The sequence below is a fragment of the Carassius auratus genome, chromosome 32 (assembly GCF_003368295.1).
Source record: "Carassius auratus strain Wakin chromosome 32, ASM336829v1, whole genome shotgun sequence".
NCBI classification, from domain to species: Eukaryota; Metazoa; Chordata; class Actinopteri; order Cypriniformes; family Cyprinidae; genus Carassius; species Carassius auratus.
Genome location: NC_039274.1, coordinates 31,291,679 through 31,310,266, shown reverse-complemented (window position 1 = coordinate 31,310,266; position 18,588 = coordinate 31,291,679). Strand labels below are relative to the sequence as shown.

General features: G+C 37.2%; 1 pseudogene; it reads right to left on the bottom strand.

Moving 5' to 3' along the window:
• Positions 1-1,337: 1,337 nt before the first annotated feature.
• Positions 1,338-18,588, bottom strand: part of LOC113052138 (phosphatidylinositol-binding clathrin assembly protein-like) — a 41,967-nt pseudogene continuing 24,716 nt past the window's right edge.

The window sequence follows — 18,588 nt, the reverse complement described above, 5'->3', positions numbered from 1 at the left end:
GTAAAGAAAAGCCTTTGGTGTGTCAGAGAAAAAGCATTAATGACCTGTAGCCAGAGAAACAAGTCAACAAGCCTATAGGTTCTCCAAAAGCACGACTCTCAGAGGCTGCCAAAGAAACTTCAGACAGTCTCCACTGCAGGCAGGGCTGCTAATGCATGCAGAGCTTTTAATAATATATTTAAAAAAAGACTAAATGTGACTAAGAGAAGCAAACACTGTGCTCATCGACCTGTGCCAAGGACCAGAAACTGGAGATTACCATGGAAACCCCGGCTCATGATAGCACCCTTGTACATCTTGAGATCTATCATCCTTACTGAAGCCCACCAAATGTACATTTACTCTCTCTCTCTTGCTCTCTCTCTCTCTCTCTCACACACACACACACACACACACACACACAAAGCCTCCTGTGAATGGATAATAGAAGAGATCCTAATTAAACAGCATCGGTCCCATTGTAAACCCAGCGAGAGCATCAACAGTGAGCCTGCATGCAAACAGCTTTCAGTCTGAACCTGCTGGACCCCCTGACAGTGCTCCGAAAATAAACCCACAAGATTTTTAAGATGTGCTCAAAAAGGAATTATTAACAGACTCTTGCACTCACACAGAAATAAGCAAGCAGAAAAACATGATGCACATTGTTTCTACAAAAGGAAGGGCAGGCAATCACAAAGCACATATTAAAGCAACATGACACTTGCTGTGATGATGTCTTAAGCAAAGAGCACACTTGAACTGATGGACGGTCAAAATCAGACTTATTCACCCTAATGGAGCTCCAAATGTCTAAGACTGACTGCTTAGAAGGATTATTATGTTACCAATAAATGATTAAAACTTTGCATTTGTGTGTGCTTACATAATGAAACCTTTCCAGCTATGTGTAGTGAAGAAGCAATAATCCCCATGAAGCTGTAGTCTACAGTGATTTTAAAACGGCTGAAAAGCATTGTTAGACACGACAAGGAGTAGAAACTCTGAAATCAGTAGGATTTTAAAACCATTGTAAACCATAGCTTCTTATGGCTCATTTATCATGGCACAACTGTTACCACAGCATTTCTTCCATCAGTCCATGCAGAATAAACCCTAAATCTAGCATGAAGAAACAAAGCAGGAATTGTGGGATGATGTGAAGGCTGAAGTGGAAACCTGCTCTAGAAAGGGTTAAAGGGATTTCAAGAGGACCAAAAATGCTTTGGCTGCACAAGCAAAAATAAAGATACCCTGTTACAGTGCCCCGTATTCTTAAGGGACAGCACAAAAACACACTAAAAGTAGATTTTAGCTATTGATTTTGGTTCCAGAGTTGGCAAACACAGATACTCACGTCCAATTCCAAGAATTTATGGCATCTCTCGAATCACATACGTACATAATTTGGCAACATAAAACAGACCCATTTTAATTCATGTCATTTTCTGAAATAATAAAAATATTTATATATAATGTAACATGCTCTAGACAACAAAAAAAAAAGGATTTTATAAACAAAGTATTGAACACAACCCTCATTAAAAACTGATTTTTGAATTGGGCCACACACCCTGTACCCTTCTCCAATGCTTCTGGTCGCCTGCTCCCTGGATGGGTGGCACATTTGGGAGAGGGCTCAGAGTGTGAGATGTAGTTGTAAATGCATGACATGTTTGGTTAACACAGAAGAGTAGGAGCAGATATGTTTATCAGTGTCCTTGGAGTGACAAAACAAGGTGGGAGGCCAGTGAGAGGGGCTTTTCAACCGGACACTAATTTGTGTGCGCATGTATGTGCAAGAGCACCAGCATGTCTGAAACAGAAAACCTTTAACCAGTATAAACAAAGAAGGACTGACTAACCATTTAGAACAGAATCCATCAGTAACACATTAATTGTTAACATTAGACTACTAATGTTCTAGATATAAGAGACCAGCTCAATGTTATACACTACGTTACACATAAACACATGTGTAAAGTGCTTGGGGGTTCAGATCACCTTATATAAGAGGTCAAATTCTTTCCTTGTTCTGAAATGAGAAGGCAAGACATTGTGATGACGAGCGATTTAAACATGTTTATAACCTTGTAACCTGTACTGTTCAGTTTTCCTGAACTCAACACAGGCATCTTCATAACAGAGCAAACAACGACATTAACAGGAAGTCCAAAGTGTTGGGCTTTAGATCTAATTCATATTAATTATGAAGTAAAAAAAAGGAAGAGTGCTCTGTGTAAGGTAATTTAATATCTGCAGTAAAATCTACGCTTTCTATGATGTATCACACCTGCCAGTAGACACTGTGCCCCAGGAAAGAAATTAACCTCAAGAGATGAAAAATGACACACTATATGCGCTCTCGTCTGGGCTGTGTGTGTGTGTGTGTGTGTGTGTGTGTGTGTTAGGTAAGCCGTTTCAGACAGTGAGGTAAACATTCTTGACACAAACACATTCCTTTCAATATGCACACTTTCTTTTTGTCCTGATCTCCTTTTATTTGGTGGTAGTCGGATCCTCATCTCACTTGCTTGTTCTTTTCAGCCGTCTTGTTTGGCGCTCTGCTTAAGTGCTACTTTTACATGAACTGCATCTGTAAAACAACACACAAAGAGTTATTAATAAGCTATGGCCGTGTGAATACAGCAGTAGAGAATGTCTTGTAAATGGAGCATCTCTGCACTTTTTTGTGTGTGTGTGTGTGATGGGGATGTTTCAATACTATAATTCCAGTAGTTAAATACAATACCAATGAACTCTGCTGATGAAATTTGAATACTAGTGAAATTTGATGATTCTCAATACTACAGCAAAAACTAATATGCTATAACAAAATTTTAAAAGTGAAATAATATAATATTAATACTAAGGCTGTCAATCAATTTAAAGATAAATGTATCCATTTATCGTATACATGTAATGTATACATCTGTAATTAATCATTATTAAATAACACCTAACATTAAAATCTATGATCAAACATACAGGTGCTGGTCATATAATTAGAATATCATCAAAAAGTTGATTTATTTCACCAATTCCATTCAAAAAGTGAAACTTGTATATTATATTCAAAGACTGATATATTTCAAATGTTTATTTCTTTTAATTTTGATGTTTATAACTGACAACTAAGGAAAATCCCAAATTCAGTATCTCAGAAAATTAGAATATTGAATTGAAATCGTAACAGTACTAAACAAAAAAAAAAAAAAAAAAAAAACTTTACTGCATTGCTAGAAACAATATTAACATTAAGGAATTATTAAGACCAATTTAATCCTGTCTAAGTAGTTTTGTTCAATATTAATGGCATAAATAGACAGTAAGTGGTCTATTGTGCTTTCAATGTTAAGTTTCAGTCTATTGAAACTGAAAGATAACTACAATATAAAGGTTTGGTAAATTAGAGCAGTGTATGGATTAAATGCATGTGAGGCCACTGTGTGTGTGTGTGTGTTTACCTGGGCTCCAGGGATGGGGGTGAAAGGGTTAGTGGGTCTGAGAACAGGCTGGTTGTACAACATGGGTTGTTGGGTCATTACTGGAACCCCTCCCATCTGTCCCAGCTGAGGAGGGACCTAAAATCACCCAAATACAACAAGCAGCGTTATTTTCTTTTAGCTTTTACCAATTAAATTAATTTACACAATATCCACGTACTAGCCACTGTAAGGTCACAATACTCACCATTCCATAAACAGGCACTTGAGGTGTTGTCATGGGAAACGCCATGGGAGCAGGAGCCTGTGAGGGGGAAATAGGGTTAACAAATCAACCATCAGTGCACTGACTGACCGAGTGATCAATGACACACTCACTCATCAAACACTAGTGTACTCACTGATCATGTCTGGTTCATTGAAAGAGCTTGTTTAATTACACTCTTTTGTACTCATGACAGGTCAAGTGTACTTAAAACTCTCCTGCACTGATTTCTAGGCTGGTCCATTCAACACATGCAACAATGCACAACACTGAAGCAAAACAATATGACTCGAGGATTTGACACTGAGAAATTCACCAAACAATGAATAAATATTTTTTTTAAATAAATTTGGTCTCAGTTAATTTAAATGATGCATTTCAATTGCACTGTTGTCTTACTATACTGTAAAAGGATGCATATAACTGATCAAAAGTGAGAGTGAAAAGATTTAATGTGCCAAAATATTTCAATTTAAAATAAATGAATTTCTTTTGAACTGTTCTCGAAATGTATGATAATGTGAAAAATTTCTTGAGACTGGAGTAATGGCTGCAGAAAATTCAGCTTTGCCAGTACAGGAATAAATTACATTTTAAAATATAAAAATAGTAAACAGTTCTTTTTCAATTAATATTACACAATATTACTGTTTTTTTTTTTTATCGAATCAGTGCAAACTTTATAAAAATAAAAATCTTACCGATCCCAATCTTACTGATCTGTTTTGAATCGTAAACAGGTTATGTAAATTGCAGCCCCCAAATGCACACATTTGAACAAGTCTGGTTTGCAAGTCAAAGATCCAAAAGATGAATAATTCATCAAATGCTACAAAAAGGACATGAGAGACTGAACAAACATCTATATGTCACAGGGAAATCAACATATGACATTTACTGGGTTTTACCAGCAATAGGGAGGGTGTTGGAAGTTACAGTAAAATAGAGTACAGTAGAATATACATTATTAGCCCATTCACACAGTGTGAGGAAACTTTTGGGGTCATTCGGCCTGGAACCAGAGGTTTAGAGAGACATCAAACTATTGTTTTTAATTAGTCTCAAGAGTACACGCTAAAATAACAGCTCTACTATTTTTTTTATTATTATTAGGAAAAGGATGCAAAACACCTCAGAAGATTATAACTTGACAATGGTTTGTATTTGACTTTAAAGCACAACTCTTCCAAGTAAATAACTGCCCATTTTCACCCACAATTCAACTCAATTTACTGAAAATTTAACACACTGACCAAATAGGTGAAGATAGAAATCAAGAAATAAGGTGTGAAAGAGAGGGAAATGTGCGAATCGATCCCGATTAATGATACTCAATTTAATAGAACCTTATTGGAGGTACTTACATAACTAGCATAGAACATTCCAGTCTGCTGGGTTAAGCACATGAAAGAAGATAGAGAGAAAGACAGAAACATACAGAGCAGATAGAGTGAGCAGAGTTGAAGACATCAGACACGAGGAGAAACAGGCCAGAACGATGCAGACCACAGAAAAGGTGGAAAGAGACAGAAAGAGAGACATTGAAGGTTAGTCATTCACAGTAGAGCTGGGCGATATGAGCAAAAATTCATATTTCTGTATCCTTTGGCTGAATCGCTATATACTGTATGGTATATATATATATCTTGGTATTTTCTAAGTTTTGAATTATGGCAGTCCCCGACTACAGATTTTTCTGGTTGACTAGTAGTTGTTCATTTGAAGCATTAGTCGACTAATCACACATTTATTAATAAACCATTTAAAGGGTTAGTTCGCCCAAAAATGAAAATTGTCATTAATAACTCACCCTTATGCTGTTCCAAACATGTAAGACCTCCTTTTATCTTCGGAACACAGTTTAAGATATTTTAGATTTAGTCCGAGAGCTCTCAGTCCCTCCATTGAAGCTGTGTGTACGGTATACTGTCCATGTCCAGAAAGGTAAGAAAAACATCATCAAAGTTGTCCATGTGACATCAGAGGGTCCGTTGGAATTTTTTGAAGCATCGAAAATACATTTTGGTCCAAAAATAGCAAAAACGACAACTTTATTCAGCATTGTCTTCTCTTCCGTGTCTGTGTGAGAGAGAGTTCAAATCAAAGCAGCTGGATTTCCAGTTCACGAACGAATCATTCACTTCACCAAATCGAACTGAATCATTTTAAACTGTTCGCATCTCTAATATGCATTAATCCACAAATGACTTAAGATATTGGTTTCCGGGATATTGGTTTGTTTGAACTCAGAGGGAGTGTCAGCCACATTAAAAAAAGTTAACATCTTAAGTCATTTGTGGATTAATGCATATTAGAGATGCGAACAGTTTAAAACGATTCAGTTCGATTTGGTGAACTGAATGATTTGTTCGTGAACCGGAAATCCAGCTGCTTTGATTTGAATTCTCTCTCACAACAGACACGGAAGAGAAGACAATGCTGAATAAAGTCGTCGTTTTTGCTATTTTTGGACCAAAATGTATTTTCGATGCTTCAAAAAATTCCAACGGACCCTCTGATGTCACATGGACTACTTTGATGATGTTTTTCTTACCTTTCTGGACATGGATAGTATACCGTACACACAGCTTCAATGGAGGGACTGAGAGCTCTCGGACTAAATCTAAAATATCTTAAACTGTGTTCTGAAGATAAAAGGAGGTCTTACATGTTTGGAACAGCATAAGGGTGAGTTATTAATGACAATTTTCATTTTTGGGCGAACTAACCCTTTAAATCATTGGATCAACCATTTAATTGCCTAATAAGCAACAAGCTTGCATCATCGCATCGACAGAAGTAATGATTATGAATGTGTCAGAGAAAAACAGTAAGGAGGCTGCATGAACAATTTTTTAAAATTCACTGATAAACTAGTGCTTTCTTTGTTTTTCGGTTTAAGAGATGAAGACGGTGACACGGACTTGTCATCTCTGCAGTAGTGATGCGACTGTATGCATGTTTCATTAGAATTACTAAATATGAGAATATTTGTTTTCCATTTGAATTGGTTCATTTGAAAGTATACATTTCGCTAGATATATTTGTAATGTCTGTAAGGCAAAGATATACATAGTTTCGAGCTCCATTTCATAGAGAAAGATGGCAGAAAGCGCATCCTGTTTTCTTCATTATTTTACAAAAGTGAGTGCACACAAATAAAAGTAGCATCTTTACAGATTCTTATTTTCTCTTTTCTGATGTGCCTCCATCTGTCCTGCAGCGAGTGAGCTGCTGTTCAGCTTCCACTCCCCGCACACACTTAAACAGCACACATTTTTCTGGGTTAACATTAGATTGAGCAGCCATGCAAAGTTGCTAATACTTTTCAGATGATAAGCCATATATTGATGTAGATAAATGATAGGCAAGTGTTTGGATGTCCTGCCCGATGTAACTAGCCTATAATGAAAGTGAAGTGAAAGCGACATTATGGTAGCCAAGTATGGTAACCCATAGTCAGAATTCATGCTCTGCATTTAACCCATCCAAAGTGCACACACACACCGTTAACACACACCCGGAGCAGTGGGCAGCCATTTATACTGCAGTGCCGGGGTGCAGTTGGGGGTTCAGTGTCTAGCTCAAGGGCACTTCGCCAGCCCCCCGGTGTATGTAGTACCACATACACCAGCCATTAACAATCTGTTAGTCACAGACTGCGTGAGTTCGCCTTTGGATTTTTTTTTTTTTTTTTTCTGCGACTAACAACTAATAAAATCTTCTGGTCCACTAACAGTTTGTCGACTGTTAAATATATTTTATATTATAATACTGTATATCATACAAATACATTCCTTTTTGGTTTAAAAATCTACATGTCACATTTAGAAATATTTCAGCAAAATATAAATTTATATTATAAATTATAAATTAAATTTTTGCGCTTCTACTGCATTACACTCAGTCTGCCGCGCATTCTAAATCAAGTCTGTGAAGCTTAGCAGAGAATCGCAAAGCAGAAGGCTCATGCACTTCTCATATTTCCTGCAGCTACACAATACATAACAATAATAAAGATGAACTCATGAATTATTTTTTTTGCCATCTAGTGTATGAAATCTGGATATTTGTTGTGAATTGAGCTTTACAACAGATGGATTGCTTTGGGTTTATAAGTTTAAGAATATTTAAATTGATGTTTGTGTGTGAATAAAAAGGTTTAGATATACAAGAATGTCTGTATATAATATAAGGGGTCACTGGATGAACAAAGTGAAAGCCCCTTCATACCCTAAAGTTGTTTATTTTGCTACAATGCCCAGCTGACTGATCATTAACCTGAATCATTTAAGTACTAATAAATAAATGGTAATGAAATATTAAGTGCACATTATTGTTACGTAAGAAGAAAGAGTCTGCAGAGTGATATGAGAGATGATAAAAATAGCACAGAGATGCATGACTTCAGCTGCCTGGTCAATTATAAAGTTTAGTGACCAAACAGAATCAAGTGTATTGTAAATAAAGTATTACTGTTTGAGTAAACACTAAGAAATATGATGTTTCCATATAAATATTGAACAGAACAACTGTTTTCAGCATAAATAGTAATAAGAAGTGTTACTCAAACACCAAATCAGCATATCAGAATGATTTCTAAAGGATCATCTGATCCTGAAACCTGAAGTAATGCCTACTGAAAATTCAGCTTGGCCATCACATAAATAACACACATTTTTTACTTCATTAAAAAAGAAAACATTTTTTTTTTAAATTCCAATAATATTTTACAACATCAAATAAATGCAGCCTTGGTGACTTACCAACCCCAACGTTTTGAAAGGTAGTTCAGGTATATTTAGATGCCTGTATCACAGTGTGTAAGTGAGAGTGTGCATCTAAGTGTTTGTGTGCTCACCATGTGTGGCACGGGCATGGCGGCAGGTGGCATGGCAGCAGGTGGCATGGGGGCGGGGCTCCAGGCGGTGGTGCTGCTCATTGTCTTTGACTGCCAGTTAGTGCCACCGGTCAGCTTCCTCTCTCCAGGCTGAGTCCACTGCATATCAGACCTGCATGTAAACACACTGCCTCTATTTACACCGTGAAGCTCACAAGCAGTAATGATTTAGATAATTAAATGTAAATCCTCACTTTTTGCCTGGTATTCCCCAAAGTGCAGGTCTAAAAAAGAGAGCGGGAAAAAGTAATAGACTGTTAGAACAGCCCCACATCAGCGTAATACTGGAAGACTTACAACATTTGAGGCATCACAGACCTATTCATTTCCCCTAAGCTGGGTTTAATTCATCTCTGTCCAACACACACACACACAGCACCATATGGCTGCTGCTTCGCTGTTCAGTAGAGTAGCACCAATGCAATTTGAAGGTCAGGGACTTATGAACAAGTAAATAACGAAAGGCACACAAAGAGACCAATAATGGTGCAAGGGAGAGGGACTCACTGCCTACGAGGTTGGCCAGGGATGAGTCCAGGTCATTGGCCAACAGTTTACTGCCTGTATGAGGGGGCATGACTGGTGCTTGACTCTGAACGTTCACCGTGGGCTTCAACAAGTCTCCTAACGCATCATGACCTGAGAAAGAGGGATAGAGAAACAGATAGAATATCATTCCACTGATTAAGTATTATGAGAGTGACAAACCACTTATTTTTGCTGCAGACTGACACCTAACAAGAAGCGACACAAGCATCCAGCGATTAAAGCTTTTTAGATTTGTTTTTCTACAGTATTTATTTAAATGAATTGTGTATCAGTTAGACTTGATTAAACCAAATTCCCTACTATGTGTTGGTCATGGTTATTAAGGTTAGCTGAAAGGATAAATATTAATCTGTACAAATGGACAGCGGTATAAGATCATTACTCTGTATTGATAAGTGGAGATATAAGTCTTAAAAAAAAAAAAAAAAATTGTGTTATATATATTTATATACATATCAGCAAATCACAACTCAATATAACTACATTAAACATCAAATACGCTCTCAATGGGTGTCATATCGTGTAGCAGTCACGCTTTCAGTGTGGACACTCAAATTGCTTGTCGCTGGAAACTTGTGGCATCAGGCCTGGTTAGGGCAAATTATTATAGATCAGAGAGACAAGTGTGAGAGAAGAGAAAGCGTTCTGCAGTCCTGCTGATGTTTAGAATGATGCGAGTAGCAGGGATGAGCCTCTGTGAGCCCACTCATGACATGACAAAAGACCCATACAGATCTAAAGCAGAACACAGGTCAGAACAGGTCAGAAAGAGAGGAACCACCCTGAGATCTAAGAGGGACTAACACAACAGGGGTCCTTAAAGAAACGTTATATAAAATGGAAATCTGTCATCTCCTTTTGGTCTCATTCTTCTCCTTATGAGCACAATAAAGTCAACATGAACACAAAATACTGGTTCTTTTTGTTTTCTTAATACATGTTTTTAGGCCTATTGTTGATGATTAATCAGTGCATGTTATTTCAAAGAGGAAAAATGTCTTCGTAGTCTTCAAATAAAATGTATGAACTCTCAGAAACACTTTCCTTTCCTTTTTATTTTGCTGACATACACAGTAGGCCACACAGGCTACTGATTAAATGTTAACCAACAGCTATTCAGACGTTGTTTTATATGAACACAGACTTTTTAAAAATCTAGCCAATAGTTATCACAATACTGTGTGTACACAGTTTTTGAAATCTTTTCGACAAATAACTGCAACCTCAGTGTTGTCTCCATTTTTTAAGGATTGCCCACTTTCCAATCACAATGCAAATAATTCAAAAATTAATAATTCCAATAATTCAAAAATATATCACATTATACAAGTAAAATGTTTTGAATCAGGGTATTTATTTGTAACAAATTATTAAAACTAGTTTTTGGTAACTGTAATAAAGCTGAAATAAAATAAAACATATCAGAGGAAAAAAACTTTCGTTTTTTTTGTTTACCCTTAGCAACTAATTAAAATAAGTTTATGCTTGTAATAAAAAGTATTAAAATAAAAACAGAAATATTAAATATATAGAAATATAAAAAACTGAATAAAATGATTTTATATAGAAATATAAAAAACTAATAAAAATAAAAAGCTCAATTACAAAAAACATTCAACTTATACTAAAAATAAAATCTAATTAAAAATACTAACATGTATATAAATACAACAAAAATAACACTTGTGAATGCAATTTAATGCTGAATTTCAAACAGCTGATGGGTTTCATTAATTGCTGACATCTGGTTTTCAAATGGTTAATAGCATAGGGCATTTTGCTAATTCTTTTAGTAAATGAGAGAAAAAGCGAGAGAGACAGTCTGCTGCCACATGCCATACATTTCTACGGTTCTACTTCCTGCTTCGCCAGCAGGAACAAGGAGACCAACAACAACAACAAAAATCATCATCAGATCAGCCATCACAACCCAGGAAAGAGAGCATAAGAGAGGGAACGGGAAAAAGCATAAGGTAAGAAAAAGGGGCCAAGAAAAGAAAAGGAAGGAAGCAAAGTAAAGGGGCAGAGAGTGAGTGAGTGTAGTGGTGAGTGGAAATCTGTGCGCATCTTGTCTGTGTTCAGATAAAGAGTGTAACGGCAGACGATTAACAGATGGAGAAAAATGCCAGTCAGCACCCAGCCTCCACACACACACACACACACACAGTAGATGGATGAAGGGAGGATAACAGGCTGTCCACAACCAGAGAGCAGCGACATGAGCGTGTAAGTGAAAAGAAAAAAAAAGAAAAATACGCTGAGCGACTCCCAAAAGAACATTCCCAATCTCTCTAGAACCAAGTCAGGCGGGCAGGTGCTGCAGTCAGCTGTACAGTTTGTTTCAGCGTTCCAGCAGCAAAGCTCCACAAACACAAAATACAGCAAAACCAGCAGAAGAGGGTTTTTTTAGGATGAGGGTTATGTAGTTTTGCAGTTATTAAGCACCCTGACAAGGGTCAAATCTTCAGAGATTAATAAGCACAGTTATTAATAATCACACTTGTGAGACATTTTACCAGCTGATGGCTTCACATCAGTATTGGAAGCATTACTCCCAAATACAGCATCAAAATCTACATTCATGGAGGACATGGAAGTCATGGAGGCCATGGGATGAAGAGTGCTGCTTTCTAGACCTGAGAGTAACACACACGCATACAAAACATGGAAAGATGTCAAACAACATGATTGTAGCTCTGTGGGAAAAAAAATATGAAAGTGTTGCCTCATCTTTTGGCCACTGAAATTCCTGGAACAAACAGTGATGCATCGAAATTATAAATTATAATAATTATAAATTATATAATAACATATTGTGCAGCCAGCATGTGTGCGTCTCAAATGGATACTACTTTTGAAAAGTTTGGGGTCAGAAAGAGTTTTTTTTAATACTTTTTTAACTATTAAGATTTTAGATTGATTCCAGTGCTGCACAATTCATCAAAATAAAAACTAAGTAACAATAAAGCTTATTCATGTAAAAAGGCTAATTAATCTAGTTAGTTTATGGTCTTGCACATGCTATTTCAAATGTGATTTTGTCTTTTTGCCTGAAATGAAATTGTTAAATGTTCATCATATCACAATTGTCAATCTCAATGTGTCTAAATAATCATAGTATATATTTTTTGCAACCCAGTTAAACCTGGACCATTTTACATGCATATTTTTCCTCCACAATAATGTTTCTGATAACAGTTATCATCCAGTTGAGAATGGCATTACATGAATTTTTATCTGAAATTGTCATTAAATACCATTTCAGCCAAAGCACTTGAAACAGCTGAAATGCTGGTGGATTCCTATTATTATTGCATGATTTCTAATGTAAATAATAATTTACAGTTTAAATCTGTGCCTGTGGCTCTTTATTCACTGCTCTCCTCATTATTCAGCAGTCTTTCCCTTTTTTTTTTTAAACACTTTATCCCTCCGTCTGCATTGGTGTATCTTTGCACTGTTAGTAGTATATGTGGATCCCAGAAGACCCGAGTCTGGAGTCTGGCTAGGCTCTCCAAGTGCATACGGTGACCTACAAATTCTGGCATAGTTGAGAATCTGGGAGTGTGTCTACACTCTGCACCCTTTGTCCTCAATTCACACTAGCACAGCAGGTGCGCTGAACTGCTGAAAATGAACCTCTGACCCTCAGCACAGCTCCCAAGCAGAGCCATAATCCCTGAGTGGAAAGGCACCCAAATAGGTCAAACTTCGGAATATCTAAAACACTGTTGTAAATCTACACAACGGGATGGATGGGTATGGAGAACACAAACACAACAAAACATTGGTTGGGTTGCAAAACCTAGCAAGCTGCTTGGTCAGGATTCCTCTAGAGTGAGTCTGTGAAGTCCATAAAATCGCTGGGTGTTTTAGAAGAGTGTTCCTCTTGCAATCATGATGCCATTAAAGCACATTTTTGCAAAAGCGAACACCACGGCAAACTACTTCTCAACAGTCTACAGCCATTATGTCACCAAAGTGTGAACACCAAGGGCTGTTGGGAGCTTTTGGGACAGGGCTTACAAACAGCTTGTGAGGATTTGAAACAGACAATGTACATGGGTGAACTAGCAAGTGAACAAACAAATAACTGCATTAACATTTACTGCAATTTGCTCCCAGGTTTCGGCAGATGCTACCAGCCTTTGTCTTTATTAGCTTTATTAGTTGGTAGAGCATGAGACTTTTAATCTCAGGGTCGTGGGTTTGAGCCCCACATTGGGCGCACCTATTAGCTTTCTTGGGGGCAATCGTGGCCTAATTGTTAGAGAGTCATACTTGTAACCCAAAGGTTGTGGGTCCGAGTCTCGGTAGCAGCTGGGATTGTAGGTGGGGGGAAGGAATGTTCATGGTGTGTATGTGTGTGTGTTTGTACACTACTCCTTGCTGCATGTGTGCGCTTGAATGGGTTAAATGCAGAGCACAAATTCTGAGTATGGGACACCATACTTGGCTACACGTCATGTCTAAATTAAAGGTCAGTGATCTTAAGTGGTAAAGCAATAGACATGGCATCAGTGATCAGATGTATGTATGTGGGTGGAGTGGAACGCACCTCCCCAGGCATTGCTGGCGGTGGAGATAGGAGTGCTCTGCACAGCAGGAACGAAGGCAGGCTGGAGGTCAAACAAGTCACTGGTGAGGTTTGGCATGCTGTACAAGAGAAACGAAGTTTAGTGCAAAAGTAACACATTTAAATTCTACCACACAGACTTGTGTATATTTAACACAGTACAAACTACAAGTTTAATAAATTTAAGTAAAATTACAAAACATTGGACTAAATTAAAAATATTTGAAGACAATAAGATTTTTTAAAGCTATTAATACTTTTATTTAGCAATAAAATTCAACTGATTAAAAGTAAAGTCTATTACATAAAAAAAAAATATTCCAATAAATGCTGTTATTTAGAATTTGTTTTTCGAGGGATCATGAAAAAAATGTTAACTCTTTTCACAAAATTAATTTACATTTTTAAATATCTTAAATATATAATACAAAATCATACATTTCTAGATCATTATACAATGTCTGGTAGAACTTAGTCAAAAGCAACTGGACTGATTTTCATTGTTTTCAAGTGACTTCATCAACAGCCTTTGAGAAAGGGAGCGAATGAAAACAGCAGGTATTAATGTGTCAGTTATTTTTCTGTTGATGTCCACATCTAGTACTCCCCGTCCTCACATAGTGTACAGCACAGTCTAAATATGCTGTTTTTCAGTCTTTGTGTGTTCTGTAAAGGCTTTGAAAACTAATTTGGAGTATAATCACTGAGCAGCTCAGAGTCCAGAGCCAAAAAAGGGCAAACACCTAAAAAAAAATTGCATTAAAAGCCTGGCAGGGAGAAAAGACTGGGTCGTGACCGTCCGTTCACTTCTTTCGACAATCAACCTGTTGTGGGAGCTTGCTCGCTGATGATGCAACTCCCACAACAGGTTGATTGTCGAAAGAAGCGAATCATGAGATTCATGATGCCAGCAGCGGTTTAAAACAGGCAAACAACAAAAACTGTTGTCAAATACATCAAGTACTGTTGCAAAGTTTTACCGTGTATATAAGATGCTGAAATATTAATTTCTAAATATTAATTTGAAGGTGCCAATCTCTTCATATTATCAGTCACAATTTTGTTATTTGATCAGTGAACCATAAAGTATACTGAATCTTAGATATCTCTTAATTTATCTGACATAAGCTTTATTTCCAGTTTAAATGATTCTGGATCCCAAAATCTCAGACTGGCGTATGCACAATAGTCCTCGCGTACCACCGCTGTACACATTTAGTATGTATCTCTTAGCACCAGAACACAGTTTCATGCATGGAGCTCTCTTCTAATGAGCTGGTTATATGAATCAGGTGTGTTTAATAAGAGAGACATGCAAAATATGCAAAGCGGTAGCACACGAAGACTGGAATTGAGCAATTAAGCATATATTGTAGATTTACTGAGCTTTATATTACTGTATGGTATAATATGTACTGCTATCAAGTACAGTGTGTTAGTGACCTGTTTGTTGAGGGTGGGCTTGTGGTGTTGGTGAACAGGTCCATGCCCGCAGTGTGGTTGTTGACACTACCCATAGACTGTGTGCTGGGCGAGGTGGAGGGCGTCTGCATGTTGATCTCCTTTAGACGCTGGTTCTATACAATAAAAAAACACAGGAAGAAAACATTTAAAGAGAATGTAAACATGTATAAACTGGGCTGCTCTGCTTCTTCCTCCTGCAAAGGTGACCGTAGAGAATGACAGCACAGAACATTTCCTTCAGCTGAGCTCTGTGAAATCAGACAGATTACATCCACTCAGGCAGCTCAAGTGCCAGTCAGCTCAGATCTGCTGTCCGTGTGTGTGAACTGTCGGTGTATAAGAGATGCCTGAAGTCAGAGAAGATCTCTCAGGTCACACTTCCTTGGACAAAAACTAGCAGACTAGCTCAGAAACTACTAGAGCAGCCTAAACCAACTATAAGAAAAGAGCAAGAAAAGCCAATAAATCATCAACATGTAGAGCTACTTCAAGCCAAGAAAGTCACTAGAGCAAACTACTTGACATCAGACCAACAGAAACCATCAGAGTTAGACCAGAGTCATGTCTGGTCTAAAGTCTGGCCACTAGGTTTAGACCTAAACTTAGACTGTGTACTGTGTTCTTTTACACGTGAGCAGCTCATGATCTTGTGTTTTTGGTATTGCTGCGACACGGTTCACAGTAAATGCTGCTCCACACAAGCTTGTCTCTAAATACGCACTGAGTTTGGGTTGCTTAGAACATGCATCTGGGAATACAACGTGTATCAACCATTTCCCAAACTTTTACTGAGAAGCACTCTTAAACAGATTTTTCTCAACAAAAGAAAATCTACAAGCACTATAGAAAAAAAAGAAAACTTTACTATTTGAGTATTAAGTATTAGTCATAAATTTTACAGTTGCATTCTAAAGTGATTATATAATTTTTTCCTATATTCTACTTTACAAAAAAATATTTAAACAGTCAAATCTTATTTTATTATTTTTATTTGGAATCATAACAACAATAATTATTACTGTATATAATTATTTTTAGATATAATTTTTATATTATTAAATCTGTAAACTATTATTAATACTATTATTATTATAGACCATTTCGGGCCAAATTGTGCAGCCCTATTAACAAGCAAACCTAAAGCTTTTTTTTTCTAGTTTCTAGTTTTTAAAGTGAGAGAAAGTAGGTTGCGACATGGCAAGGTTCTATGCCTTTTTTAATCCCTTTACATCAAAAAGAAAATGTGGGAAGAAAAGAATCCACAGAAAAAGAAAGTGATAATGCCGTAAAACTCCTGGAGTAACACAATCACAAAGAAACACCAGTTCAATCTCACACAAACTAAACATGAGCTGTGTAAATACTTTGATGTTGGACTTTTGAAATTGCTTTGAATGTTTGAACTGTTCAGATACAGAGCCACGGTGCATCTGACAACACATTCCACACAACGGACGTGTGTGTCATCCAGTTTGTGTGCATGTTGGTGTGAGTGTTTGTGTCCCACAAGGTATGACAGTACATCCTGACTGGAACAGAGAAGTTTGATTAACCCCGTTGACCACTTACTGCTGGAGACTAATCATTGAAGGTACAAGGGCGTATTCTGTAAACACACATCCGCTTGTATGTGTAGAACAAAATGTTCCCAGAACAGCAGCTTCAAATCTGCCAAATATCAGTTGCAACAAACCTCTCTGGGTACGCTCTTTATATTCTACACAGAACCAAGTGCTAACATCACTTCCTGTCTACACTTCAAACTTAATTAGCAATCCGAACATGTTCATTCACAGAACGCAATGGGATCGATTTTAACCCACCTTGAGAGCTTGCAGACGGGCTTGCTCCTCCTCCAGGGCCAGCTGTTTCTCCTTCTCGTCCATCCTGCTGGATGAGAAGGAGAAGGACATGCCCGTGTTGGACAGAGACGACACCGCATTGGACAGAGTGTTGGCTCTACAAACAAAAACACAGAAACACACAGTGAGATTTCCCTATCAGTTCCTTATTTAAGAGCTGATCAATTTAATACTGTTCACAAGCCAGAGTATGTGGCTATATATACATTTCTTGCCGATGGTTTGTTGTTGCTGTATCAAGTGCTTCGGCATATGGCTTGTGAAGTAAAGTGCTGTTAAGAGGTATTATTCAGAATATACAGCAACTTGCATATTTGACCACATATTTTTGTCTAATCTTCAAAGCTATAGAAAAGTACACTCACATGAGATGAATGAGATTTCATTAGCCTAATAAAAGTTGTTTTATATTACACATAATGGGTTGCCCACTATAATGACCATCATGTTATATTTTTCAACCAGCCCACAACTCAATGTGATGGCAGTAGATACAAAAAAGAGGTAAAGAAAATAAAGATAAAGAAAATTGTAAGTTTTACAGTTTTAATATGTTTTTCTTGTTTCCTGTTTTATTTGGAATTTCAGCAGAGGATCATTTGTTCTTTTAAGAAATGCAAACACACTTTAATAATGTATGCATTGACTTGCATAAACCTAGTAATAATTGCACAAAAGATTGAAATGAACAGAAAGAGACAGAAATTAAATTAAATAGATAAAAATCAATGTTGGTTTCTCTGTTCAACGCCATTACAACTGATGGAAATGCGGAATGGAATTTGTCCATTCATTTATTAATATTGTAAATATGGAAAATCAATTACTGATCACTGACTGAGCGTCTGTTTACAATATCTGATGAACTATGTATGTGCGTTGATCATCTAAAATTAAATTTGTTCATCGTGTAATGCAATCTTTTTTTTTCCTGAAGATTTGGATTAAACCACTCAATTTCAATGGATGGACAAAAATTTGAAAAATGACTTTACGGATGTATGCCCAAACAGGGCTGTACAGAGTGATGCTGGATTGTCTGGATCTGTAGGATTTCAAACCTGTTGTCAGCGGAGAGCTCCTTGGTTTTCTTTCCCTCCAGAGAGGCTAGGTGCTGCTCAAGAGCCTCCAGGAGACTGCTGGGAGCCTGCAGGAGAAAGAGACGAGTCAAGACCTCACTGAGAACATACAGCACCAGTTTAAAGAAGACACACTCACATGGTCAAACATACACACACCCGACCCACCTGAGTTTCAGCAAATAATAACAGGAGCATGCTTTAAGCATTTAGTAAGAGGCGTACAGGTAAAGGATAAACAAGCACAAAAAACAAGAGAGGAAGAGTACAAATTCGAAAGAGAAGAAGTGACATGCACAGTCGAAGACCCAAATCTCAAACGCATGGCAGACCCATGAGGTCACTGATATATCTCAGTATTGGACCATGACATTAAACAATTTACACTGGCTTTTGGAACTAGTACTTTGGGGTTTCTGTGAAGTTTTTTTGCGTTGAGTCGCAAATCTAGCTAAAACCTTCCTCTGA